Source organism: Littorina saxatilis, linkage group LG9 (assembly GCF_037325665.1).
Source record: "Littorina saxatilis isolate snail1 linkage group LG9, US_GU_Lsax_2.0, whole genome shotgun sequence".
Lineage (NCBI taxonomy): Eukaryota > Metazoa > Mollusca > Gastropoda > Littorinimorpha > Littorinidae > Littorina > Littorina saxatilis.
In genome coordinates, this window is record NC_090253.1 from 27,175,828 (window position 1) to 27,190,019 (window position 14,192).

Sequence of the window (14,192 nt, forward strand, 5' to 3'; positions counted from 1 at the left end):
AAGCACGTGGTTTTTTTACTGACAGACACTTTCGGTGGCGATTGAAAATTTTTCCAGAAACGGTTTTATGCTCCCATTTGATATTTTTTCCCTATTTTATCTAGTCAGAGACTAACCTTGTGTATTAATTGAATTAATAACCCCATTATCATATGTTTTGTGTGATATTTCGTGTCTGCTTGAATCACACTTTGAGATGGGGTCATGTGACAGAAGGAAATGGTGTCTGTCAGGATTCACACGTTCGCTTCGAAAAACTCGCTCAAATAATTGCTCAAACACAAACATTTTAGCTTTTATTTATTTTTTTGTATTGCAAATACCATTCTTACTCATGCCAAGCAGAAAAAATGATGAAAATCAACACAGTAAGCAAGTAATTTCAAGGCAAAGTTTACACACATCAAAGAGTCTGATTACCGTGAAACCTGCCAAAACTCGAGATAACCGGATGTTTGGCATTACGTCAATAGTATGCTAGGAATCATATGACGTCAGTCATGACGTCACGCTTGCCTACGTTTGTTTGTTTGTTTTACGCCCAGCCGACCACGAAGGGCCATATCACTATCAGGGCGGTCTTGCCTACGTATATTGTATGTTCGAAAGTCTGACTTCTGTTAGGAATTCGCGTGGTGAAGACTGCGGTAAATATGATCTGTAGATGATAAGAGAACAAGGATTGTCTCAGAAGAAACGACTAAATGTTTCAGACCAGTAACTTCATTTCAACATTGCACTGTACAATGGACGTTCTATGTGACAGGAGTTTGCTGATTTTGTGTTAAACATTGGAGATATCGTCTGCTAGAATCAGAGATAGGTCGCTTCAGATTGCAGCTTCTGGAAATGTGCAAGGTTTGTTGCCTGTTAAAGAACTGGATTTTACACGTAATGTATATATGTACAGTAAGCAACAACAAAAACACACACACAGCAAATGGCATCGTCTGTCGACTAGTCACAGAAACAAACCTGGCGAGGTATGCGTGTACTTTATACACGTGGAAGAAACCGGAACCATGCGTCTTTGTTTACGACAATATGCTTTTGGATATTGAGAAAAATGGCCGACTTCCGCAGCATTATGCTTTGATGATCGGAAGAGACCATCCAATCACAGCCCCCGAATTCCCCCACGTGTTCATCAGAATAGCTATATATTTTTTTAAAAGATTAAAAATAAGAACATGATGAGTCATTCTTCAATACCATTTACAGAAAGGTTGAATCACTGGCAAAAATCAGAATTCACACTGGAGAAAATGTTTTGTGCGCACTGAATGTCGAAAAGTTCGAAGGACATTCGACACCACAATCATACCGCAGGCAGGTTTCACGGTAATCAGACTCTTTGATGTGTGTAAACTTTGCCTTCAAATTACTTGCTTACTGTGTTGATTTTCATCATTTTTTCTGCTTGGCATGAGTAAGTATGGTATTTGCAATACAAAAAAATAAATAAAAGCTAAAATGTTTGTGTTTGAGCAATTATTTGAGCGCGTTTTTCGAAGCGAACGTGTGAATCCTGACAGACACCATTTCCTTCTGTCACATGACCCCATCTCAAAGTGTGATTCAACAGACACGAAAATAACACACAAAACTTATGATAATGGGGTTATTGATTCAATTAATACACAAGGTTAGTCTCTGACTAGAGAAAATAGGGAAACAATATCAAATGGGAGCATAAAACCGTTTCTGGAAAAATTTTCAATCACCACCGAAAGTGTCTGTCAGTAAAAAAAACACGTGCTTTGTTTGCAAAGCAAAGCCTAATTTTACACATCGCGTGCTTTTGTCTGTTATTCTTGCTTGTGAACATCATTTTATTGATGTTCTTCACTGGAAAGCAGGTGTATCATCAACAGTATCACAAAATCGCAAAAGAATGAACATTTTTGTTGTGATCCGACCGGTGTCTGTAGACTGAATCACACGTTCGGCAAACTTCGTTTTTAACGGAAATAACCGAGCCTTTAATCGGAAACGACGTTTCAACCGCTTCATATCGTCTGCAGGAAGAAAAAGAGGAATGCGATACCCAGTGAGTAAAACATTTAATCGTTTTTAGTGCCTTTTGATCAAGTTTTGTTGCGTCTGTCAGCAACGTTCGTCAACCCAACGTTCGGCACAGCGACGCACGCATACGGATTTGCAGCGTTTGCATTCGGAAAGTGAGGGATTTGTGAGTTCGTTTGCATAATTTCAATCGCTAGTAGGTTTTCCCTTCGTCTCCCATTCTTGTGTGTACATGTTATTGGCATTTCATTGTGTAAATTGAAAGTTTGTGAGTAACAGTAGTAAAATCTGTCGAACGTTGGCAACGCTGACAGACGGAAATATCGAACGTTGCCTTCAATGACAGACTGGCTTGGCGATCGTACTTTCGATTCGTAGGAACACAATATATAGAGACAACAATGTGCGCTCGTTACCACAACGGTCATGAACCGGTGTAACACAAAATTTTTACTCCACGAAAAATTGACTCGGACGGAGTAAACTTCCAGTAAAAATCTTGTACGAAAAAAGAACTCACAAGGAACTAAATTTTTACTCCCCAAATATTTACTCCCAGTAAACATCTCGTACGAGAAACTTAGGGCCTACTCCTTCGTTTATAATTCGCGCAATATCCCATTTACTTGCAATCCCGTTTTGCCGCCGTCCCATTTTGGCCACATTTAACAAGCCAAGCGTCATTTTACTACCGCATCCCATTTTGGCGCAATCCCGTTTCGCCGCTATCCCATTTTTTTCTTTTTTTTTTTCTTTTTACATTTAGTCAAGTTTTGACTAAATGTTTAACATAGAGGGGGAATCGAGACGAGGGTCGTTGTGTATGTGTGTGTGTGTGTGTGTGTGTGTGTGTGTGTGTGTGTGTGTGTGTGTGTGCGTGTGTGTGTGTAGAGCGATTGAGAGTAAACTACTGGACCGATCTTTATGAAATTTGACATGAGAGTTACTGGGTATGATATCCCCGGACGTTTTTTTCAGTTTTTCGATAAATGTCTTTCATGACGTCATATCCGGCTTTTTTTTAAAAGTTGAGGCGGCACTGTCACACCCTCATTTTGCAATCAAATTGATTGAAATTTTGGCCAAGCAATCTTCGACGAAGGCCGGACTTCGGTATTGCATTTCAGCTTGGTGGCGTAAATATTAGTTTATGACTTTGGTCATTAAAAATCTGAAAATTGTAATTAAAATAATTTTTTTATAAAACGATCTAAATGTACGTTCATCTTATTCTTCATCATTTTCTGATTCCAAAAACATATAAAGGTCTGAAAATTAAAAATATAAAAATTATTATCAAAATCAATGGACGTCTACCCACAACACGCCACTGGATGCCGCGTGGTGCCAGTCGTGAAAACCAGGTTCTTTGTCCCACAGTGAGACATTCAAGTTGGGGACTTTGTGACCGCTGACTTTGTCAGCATGGATGGAAAGGTGGAGAGATACAGGGCGGTGATCATCCCCAAGTCAACCCATTTCCCCGATGGGCCAGATCGAGAGGAGATCTGTGTGAAGTGTTTGCGCGCAAAAGACAATGGGAGATACTATGTCTTTCCTAATGTTGATGACATTTCATGCTTGCCAATGGCTCAGATAAAAAAAAAATCCCACCAACGAACCATGAACAACAGGGGGGATTACTATTTTGACATGTGACCAAGTCTCATTTGAGCGTTCACAGTGTTACCTGAGAATAGCACACCCCCTTGAATTGGGACCAAAGAAAAAGCGTTGTATATATGCATTTTTGAATGCTTTTCTAAAGTCATAAGTTCATTTGTGAAAAAAATAAATTTTTAGGGATTGTTTTGCTGAATGCATGCAGTTAAGAAATTGACCCCGTTTTCAAATTTAGGGGGTAGGGTTGCCCCATAGCCCACGTATGTCTGTGTGACTGTGTCAAATATCAATCTACTTTGCGTACAAACTGTATAGATGTTTGTTTTTCGATTTTAGAATGATTTCTTAAGCTGGTTAGAACTTCTGAGGTCTACAGGAAACGATAAAGATAAAAAATGTACAAAATATAAGTAGCGTCCTTTATCTTACCATTGTTCTGATCAATACTGTCCCTTTATTTGCAAGTTAACCGTTTTTATTAATGTATTCAAGGAGTATGTTAAAAATTATTATCAATGGTTGCTTTAAACAGCACCTTTGGGCAGTTATTATGCACTGAAGTTGTAAAAGCATGTTTTGGGGGTTTTAGGATATAGCGTCTTGGAACGCCAATCATCTTGGAAATACGAATGTTCATATAATTTTTTTTACTGTTTTGGATAGATAAAAAGTTGAACTCTTGGTGCAAACTGTTTTTTGGCCCCTGTTTGACTATTTATTATTTTGGAATATTGTGTGTGAGAGGGAAACTGCAATCCTCAATATCATGAAACGTGCCCGCACACTGAAAACGTCACGCCACTGATTCAGTCGAGACTGACTGCCATTTAAAAAAAATCAAAACAAACAAAAACAAACAACAAGAGAACCGGCATTGTCGAACAGCGCTTACAATTTTTGATCATAGAGATAAAAGTGTACCATGCAACAAATATGGGACACGGATTTCTGACACAACAAATGTCACAGTGTGACACTATAACGACGTCACTAGTCAAACGCATCTCAGACTTGCCAAAACACTTATCCCTGCAGTTAAACCAACTTGGCAACTTGGAAAAAGGTCCAGAAAGAAAGTGAAATGGCTTTTCTTTTGTTTTTATCACCAACATTTTCAGTTATTTTCTTTCCAAATGTCAAGAGAAAATGTGTCACCATGGTCGGGCAAGCAACATTCAAATCAGTTTAGGACCAAAATGCAGACCGGGCACACGGAAGTGATTTCCTCTTTGATTTTTATTTGAAACGATTTGTGACAGTTTTAACTGAGGGATACTCATACGCGGACATCATAAGCTTAAATATTGACAAGATCAACACAAGCAGTCCACAAAATGGTTTAATGTCTGAATTTCACCTTTGGAAGCCATTTTACAGGCCAATTTTACTCAGTTCTTTCTAGGCTACATTATCATAATCATACTTACACAATCCACAAAGCGAATGCCGCTATTGCGTTTTATGACAGCTTCCCTATTGTAATTGTATGTTCACAATCTTTGATCCAGTTTCAGAATACAAATTGTTTTGAATGTAGAGTATCATATGAAGCTACGGAAAGTGACCGACCACTAATTGTCACCAATACTGAACTGAAAATGATACAGATATGGGAATGTAATTTATCCTACATACGTGAGAGAGACCACTCATGCAATAACAATATTGTTCAAATCACAGGTGTGTATACCATGTACATGCAGGTCAACAGGTCAAGCTATGTACTAAATTAATTATTATTTAATATTCATGAAGAACTACTTTTGCAACAAAATGACAACTTCAATTAACTCAGAGATGTGAACAATGAAACGTTTTTTAAGTGACGAACTGTATGATGACCGCTTTGGTGATCCCCTAAATAAAACAACAAGTGATCGAGTCCACAATGCAGTATGATTTTACCCACATAGAGACATTTTAATACAAGAACCAGAACAAAAACACTCTCAGAAAAACCGTTTATGATTTGTGTCACCTTGCAACTTTTATGGACAAACACGGAGACAAAAGAAAAATTCCCACCATCCAACCATATAAGACTGAATTATGCAAAATTCTCAGCTCTTTCTTCTTGAGTTTGAAAAAACCGGATGGCAAAGAATATGAACCATCCACGCTCAGGGGCGTTCTCAGCAGCACTATTCATGACAAGTTCTCCATTCTACTGTGCAACGAACACAAATGCAGCATCTGCAGAATTTGCTTGGTTCAGCGTCACCTGTCAGCAATCACGAAGAACTTGACATGTGCAAAAAAGCTGGGATTATCAACCCAAGCTACACAAACCACTCTGCACGCAAATTCCTTATACAGAAACTGTCAGTGTCAGGGAACAAAGTTCCTCCCACCAGATGTCTGGCCACACTCACAAGGATATCCAGAGCATAATACAACAACAGTCGTATTTCGCAGGCCCAACCTGCCGCATCCCAACCTGCAGCACCGCCCAACCTGCCGCGTCCCAGCCTGCCGCATCCTAGCCTGCCGCACCCCAGCCTGCTGAATCCCAGCCTGCCGCATCCCAGCCTGCCGCACCCAGCCTGCCGCACCCCAGCCTGCCGCACCCCAGCCTGCCGAATCCCAGCCTGCCGCACCCCAACCTGCCGAATCCCAGCCTGCCGCACCTCAACATGCCGCATTGTCGATTTACATTTGATTAGTGTGTATGTGTGCGTGTTTAAATATTTGTTTTCCTTCCACGCGCTGGGGCAGATTCCGCAAACGTGTAAACATTCACTTGTCAACATTTCATTTTCTCAAATAGTCAATGTAAGTGTGTGTACTGTAAACTACTGAATACGCCCCCCCCCCCCCCCCCTCAATGCACCAGTTTTGCCCAAACATTGAGGGTGGGCGTTTACTAGGTACTATACCCTCTGCTGGAGCGGTTCCTATGCTAGAATAACGATATTTTGGTCACTTGGCATATAGAAGTGTTCAAATGATGCGTTATTGCACAAAACTTTCCTCTCTCTCACACTGACACGCACACACAGCTAGACACACACACTGACAAAGAATTCTGCAAACAAACCACGAAGATAATCTTGTTGCTTTTGTATCTGTTAACAAGTTTATAATTTCGAAAGATCTTTGTTCCTGACGACACGGCCCTTTACCCGTTCTTGGTAAAAAAAAATCCAAGAACACCTAAATCATCCTCTTCAGATATCCCGCCCAAGATGAAGCTTCCGTTTTCTATTTTCCCTCACAGTCCCCGATGCATCAAAAATGTATCGCGATTCTCTAGCCGCTCTAGAATCCTTTTTCTGTCCACTCCGCGAAACCTTTCCAAGGAAGGGAAACAATTGAAAAACAACAATAACAGCAGACTAAATACTCTTTAATGTCTTCCCTTGTCTACTACAATGATCGAAACTGGGGGGTGGGCGTTTACTACGTACTGTACCCTGCGCGCAGAATTTGACCAAAAGTATGGGGTTGGCGTTTACTCAATATTGGGCGTATACAAGGTAGTTTACGGTATATTTGTGTGGCAGTGCGTGTGTGTTTGAGGCAGAAAGACAGTGCCACAGTGTGTGTGTGTGTGTGTGTGTGTGAGAGAGAGAGAGAGAGAGAGAGAGAGAGAGAGAGAGAGAGAGAGAGAGAGAGAGAGAGTGAGAGACACACACACATGAGTATACCAGTACAGACACCCAGGCAGACATACATACAGACACACACTCGAAAACAGAATAGTTGTCAGATTAACTTCCAACGTACGTAGAAGCATAATTATGTTCAATGCCATTAGAAATACCTGTCGTTGACGTTAAAACATTCTCATATTAAAAGTTTACGTATGGTATTAAAGTTATGAAAGACTGACAAAAACTGTATGTTGTATATGTGCAGTTAGCACTCTGCCATTCCATTCACGCTCACATACACACACACACGCACTTTGTTTACGGTAGTGGTGTACGATGTGGCACACATAGGTGAGGAACTCCTCCGTTGTCATATCGCCGTGGGGGGACATTTCCCGAAGTCGTATGAGACGGTCGTCCAGCTCACGGTACTTTCGGCGACGAGATGGTGGTCTTGCCTCGAGACGAGCCCTGTTCAACGATATCTCCATTTGAGCCTGCTCTTCCGTCTAGATGTTGACGGCCCACAATCTTGTTCAATTTGCTATGCCATGATTCCACGCGATTGTTTGTTCTGATGTCCGTGTCGTGGACGTTCCACATCGAAGGGGGATATTCGCCAGACAGCCAGGTAGACTGGTAATACAGAGCCAAGCTCACCACGTCAGGAATATCTCTGCAGACTTCGGCATCCTTCAGTGCCATGAAAACGGTTCGCACCGTTATGACTGGCAAGAATGCAATTGCCATGAGTATCCTCAAAAACTTTTTGACATGATGATTCTCCCGGTACAGAACTCTCAGACTTGACTCTTGCACACGCTTCCCATCACCTGCGTGTAAGGTGCGGCAGGCTGGGATGCGGCAGGTTACGATGACACCGAGCACCGTGACTTCAGCCTGGGCCCGTATGCATGAACTGGAAGTCAGAAACACTGGAAGTAGAGGCCTCTTTTGAAAGTGGGAACTCCCGAAGTTAACTTTCTAACGATGTTGAACGGCAACGGATCGGTCTCGGCCGGGCTGTCGACAGACGTCACTTTGCCCGCGCCGACTACAGCCACAGTAGCCACAGTATCCAGTCAGAATTCCACGATTACAGCTCGGCAGACTTTGACTACACTTTTTACTGGACCGGTGCACGTTGGGACAATGCACATTCACCAACATTGCTGCAGTCACCAAACCAAAAACTATCATAACTTTCAAAGCTGTCGATTCGTGACTTGGGATGGCTCCGACGTAATGTCACTGTCCGTCTTGGAAGGATTTCCATTTTATGTTCATTCTTTCTTTCTTCTTTCTTTCTTTATTTGGTGTTTAACGTCGTTTTCAACCACGAAGGTTATATCGCGACGGGGAAAGGGGGGAGATGGGATAGAGCCACTTGTTAATTGTTTCTTGTTCACAAAAGCACTAATCAAAAATTTGCTCCTTTTGTCCGTCTTTAAGTGTTTCCCTTGTGATCTGTTATGTTTTGAACTTACCATAATTTCTGTGTTAACAGTTATTTATCCTACATACTGTGAGATACCACTCATGACATAACAATATCGTTCACCACAGTTCATGTGAATGAGGTCATGTAAAACTAGTCTGGCAGGGACCTGTTTTTCCGCTGCGAATGATGCCAGAGTCACCGAGACAAACGTCATTATGGAAACACTTTTGCCCTTGATGTTTCCCATGAAAGAATTTATAGAACAAACACGTGACGCAATACTTTCCACAGTGACGTTACTTCGCTTTGACGTCAAAAATTGCACCAGGCATTGTAACAGATCGAGGTTCCATTAGAAGCCTCTTCAAATTGTAGGCGTCGACTAGTATCAGGGATTTTTTGAGCTGAAGGCTTGTAAGTACAGTATGTAAGATAAACAGAATATTACATGGCTCGCTGTGTGTACCACATTAACACTCATTGCTTTTTCAAATATTGAAAAGCTCGCTTTCGCTCGCAGTTCAATATGTAAAAAAGCAACTCGTGTAAATATGGTACGACACATCAAGCCATTTAGTATTCTCTATGTAACACTCAAAGTAACAGAGTGGGTAGGTCGAGAGCTTTTTTTTAGTTTTTAATCAATTCTTGAATTCTTGTTCGTTTGTTTGTTCTCAAATCGCCTAATCCCGGTTTTTGCTTTGTTTTGTTTGTTTAAATTTTCAGCCTTCACTGAATGAGGAGACCAACATATTTATATTATCATCTTCAAAGTGGGGTCAAAATCGGCAGCCGATTACGCGTAATGGGCAAGTCACGTTGCCCATTCCGCGAAATCGGCAATAGTGAGTTTAGTGTGTATGTGTGTGTGTGGTCGATCTCTCTCTCTCTCTCTCTCTCTCTCTCTCTCGCTAACAGTGTCGATGACAGTATAACAGAAAAGAACACGAGCCACACACATGGTGGACGGTTTGTGAGCATATCCTCAGAAAATACTTGTTCTCGTGTGCCAGTATTGTCAATCAAACAAGGGGCCTTAGTGATTGAAACTCACAAACAATACCAACTTTAAACTTTTAGTTTAAGCTTTCATTTTGCTGACAGGAGAGGAACAGTCAGCATGGACGGCAAGCATCATGCGTGTTTTGATGAAAAAAATGAAAAATGAAGTTTTCCAAGTACACATTGCCCAACGCAGACGACTACCGGTACATGGTGAATGTCTTGTCCAGCGATGGAGATCGAAAGAACAGAAACGTTTACTACAGCACAATCCGATTGTTCCCAGATCTCAAGAAGAACAGAATGACAATACATCTGATGACCCCACAGTTGCTGAACACATGAAGAAGAAAAGGGCGCGCCGAGTGGAGGCTGTCTTCAAGCAATGTCAAACAACCCTCCCTAAACGTCGGGGACTGTGTCCTACTTCCAGTGTCGGAGTTTGACAGGGGTCGACTCGACGCCAGAAATATCCCTGGAGTCGTGTCGGAAATCACAGAACACGGGGCGTATAGGATCGCTACAAAGCACGGCGTCGTCAATACTGCTTATTCCAGAAACCAGTAACAGAAGGCAGATTGTCAAATCCTACAGCTTGAAGATACAAACCCGGCCGTTTCTTCTTTTAGAAAGATCGCTACTGTGCATTCCGCCCATGGTGGTCAGGGGTATTCAAAATGCGCCTGTCAGACATCCTGCAACTTCAAGAGATGCACTTGTAGAAAAAGCGGCACTCGCTGCCACAGTCATGTCACCCAAAAAACAGCAAATGTAAAAACAAATAAAAGTTACTACCAAACTGCTTGTGAGCCAAACTATAACCTGTGTTTGTGGTACTAAAAGATGAAAGTAACAGCTTAACTTGTATTGTTCAGGAGCGTTCTTTTTCACAATTTTGCTTGGTGAGGGGTTTATGTCCTGGGGCTTTCATGGCAAAAACTGATGTTGAAAAGGCTTTCATGATTCTGCCCCTTCACCCGGACGATTATCACTTATTCATGTTTTGCTGGGGTGGTATGTACTAGGTCGATCGGGCTGTACACGGGGTGCTCCTCCTCATGTAAGATCTTTCAGTCATTTAGCACCGCAATTGAATGGATAGCCCAAACAAAGCTAGGCATTAACCTGCTACATATGCTAGATGATGTTTTCCTGGATTCGGTGTCAAGAGAAGTTGTGAAATTTCAGCTGAAATATTTTTAGCCATGTGCTGAGACATTGGACTACCAATGGCACCAGAAAAAAAACTTTTCCACCCAACACAACTATGTCTTTCGTAGGGTATGAAATCGACTCACTAGCCCATGAAGTAAGACTACCTCTGGATAAACTGCAGAAGTGCGCTCAAGAGATACAGAACTTGTTACAGAAAACCAAAGCCACCCTTAGAGAGCTTCAGTCAATCATCGGCCTCCTTAACTTTACCTGCGCAGTTGTATTGCCAAGCAGACGATTATTGAGAAGACTCATTGATCTGACAATTGAGGTGGCAGCGCCTCATTTTAGGATCCGGTTAAACAAAGGGGTAAAAGAAGATTTGAAATTGTGGCTACATTTCTTACTTAAACATAACGGCAGATGTATGTTTCTGGACCAGCAACCAGTCCATTCCCCAGACATTAAATTGTACACAGACGCCTCTGGGTCAATTGGGTATGGTGCTCTCTGTGGTTCGGAATGGTTCAATGGGGAATGGAGCCCCTGGTGGCTGGACCAGAACATAAAACTGCTAGAGCTCTACCCCATAGTGTTGGCGGTAGAAATATGGAGCCTTAGGCTAAAGAACAAACACCTGGTTTTGTACACAGACAACATGGCGATTGTAGGTGTTCTTCAAAAGCAAACATCTAAGGAGCCCTTGGTGATGGTTTTAGTCAGGAAACTAGTTTTAATGTGTTTAAAAACATAACATTGTCATATCAGCAAGGCACGTACCAGGTATTGACAACTCAATTGCGGATGCTTTGTCGCGATTGCAGATGGAGCGGTTCAAGACCCTGTGTTCTTGGGCAGACGGAGAAGCAGTGCCGATTCCCCCTCTACCAGTTGCTTTCATCTAGATGAGACAGCTCACACTCTGTTATATTCTTCTATAAGCAATTCCACTCGGCAAGCGTATCACCGCACATGGAAGTTTTTTTTTATAGAATTTCACCGGTTACACGAAATAATGTTTGAATTTCCTTCTGCTGAAATTGTTTTGATCCGATTTGTAGCGTTCATGCATGAGCGCAAGTATGCCTCTAGTTCTATTACATCGGCTGTTTCCGAAATAAGTTTTGTCCACAAAGTAGTAGGGGCAGACGATCCTGCTGACTCCCTTTTTGTACGTAAAATGTTGCAAGGCTGCAAAAGATTGAGCAATCCGGCAGATGCAAGGCTTCCTATTACTTTGCACATTTTAGACAAGGTAGTAGGAGCTAGTCAGGAAACAATTGGCAATTTGTATGCTCAAAACCGTTTCAAGGCCATGTGCACGTTAGCGTTTTATGCGCTTCTCAGAGTAGGAGAAATGACAAGTTCACCCAACACTTTACAACAAGAAGATATCACATGAAGATAATAATCCGTGAATAATCACATGAAGAAAATAATCCGGCGTAACTCAAGGTAAATCGAGGCTGGTTTCGAGACAAATATATATCCCCGTGTGAGAATAATTTGAGGCACTAGGCCAAGAAGATTATTCAAGCTAGACAGGTGGAGTTCTCAAGGAGTCGAGTTATTGTTGGGCGATGTGAAACATAAAGCACGAAGGTACTGTTGCAAGATTTCAATCCGAACAATGTTACTCGGTCTCGGTTAGTTTTAGAAGATAGTGGGTAATACTGTGTGTATTGTAATATAGACGTATGTCACACGCTTTCCTTCTTTGCCACTACTAAAGCAAACGTGTGCAAGATTGTATGTTACACGCTTTGGAGCATGTGCAAGAACGGATTCAAACTCGAAATTGTCCCTCCAAAAACCCCAAAATGCACACACGACTTTTATTTCTCCTGCTGTTATCGTTTCTTCTCTTTACAAATTCTTCAACGCTGAGAATACTGAAAACGGCATCCCAGACGACAGTACTGTTTCCATACGCGAATTTAGCTGCCCTTGGAAAGTGGCTCGCTCAGGAGGCCTGTTAGTCTGAATCTAGAAGGACAGAGTTATGAACATAGATGACAAAGATCCCGGAAAGAACAAACATTTCGCGGATGCAGACACAGAAAGACGTCATGAAGATTGCGATGCTTCAAAAGATACAGACTGTGACGATGACTGTGACGTCATTCACATATACCGAGACGTCATTTATAGTTGTTCGGTCACTTTCGTCAAAAAGTAGATCTCTCCACAATGGCTGCTCCTGTGTTTAGGTTTATCAAGCGTGAGTACGCAAAACGTGTTTGTTCTCTCCTCTGTTGAAGCTGTGAGACATAATCGCCATTACGAGCTAGTCGTGTGACAGAGAGTTTTCTTGCACACTCGACTGCTGCTCTTTCACTCCGGCTAAAGCCGTCGTGAAACATCTACAGTCTCGTGTGCAAGAAAACTCTCTGTCACACGACTAGCTCGTAATAGCGGGATCGTTTGTTTTGATTCCATTACTGAAGAAGGAGTTTTTACTCCGAAATATTTATTTCATTTTGGTGTTTGGGTGTTATTTTTTATTCTTACACAAAACTTATGATAATGGGGTTATTAATTCAATTAATACACAAGGTTAGTCCCTGACTAGATAAAAATAGGGAAAAAATATCAAATGGGAGCATAAAACCGTTTCTGGAAAAATTTTCAATCGCCACCGAAAGTGTCTGTCAGTAAAAAAAACACGTGCTTTGTTTGAAAAGCAAAGCCTAATTTTACACAACGCGTGCTTTTGTCTGTTATTCTTGCTTGTGAACATCATTTTATTGATGTTCTTCACTGGAAAGCAGGTGTATCATCAACAGTATCACAAAATCGCAAAGAATGAACATTTTTGTTGTGATCCGACGGTGTCTGTAGACTGAATCACACGTTCGGCAAACTTCGTTTTTAACGGAAATAACCGATCCTTTCATCGGAAACGACGTTTCAACCGCTTCATATCGTCTGCAGGAAGAAAAAGAGGAATGCGATACACAGTGAGTAAAACATTTAATCGTTTTTAGTGCCTTTTGATCAAGTTTTGTTGCGTCTGTCAGCAACGTTCGTCAACCCAACGTTCGACACAGCGACGCACGAATACGGATTTGCAGCGTTTGCATTCGGAAAGTGAGGGATTTGTGAGTTCGTTTGCATAATTTCAATCGCTAGTAGGTTTTCCCTTCGTCTCCCATTGTTGTGTTTGCATGTTATTGGCATTTCATTGTGTAAATGGAAAGTTTGTGAGTAACAGTAGTACAATCTGTCGAACGTTGGCGACGCTGACAGACGGAAATATCGAACGTTGCCTTCAATGACAGAAGGGCTTGGCGATCGTACTTTCGATTCGTAGGAACACAATATGGAGACAGCAATGTGCGCTCGTTACCACA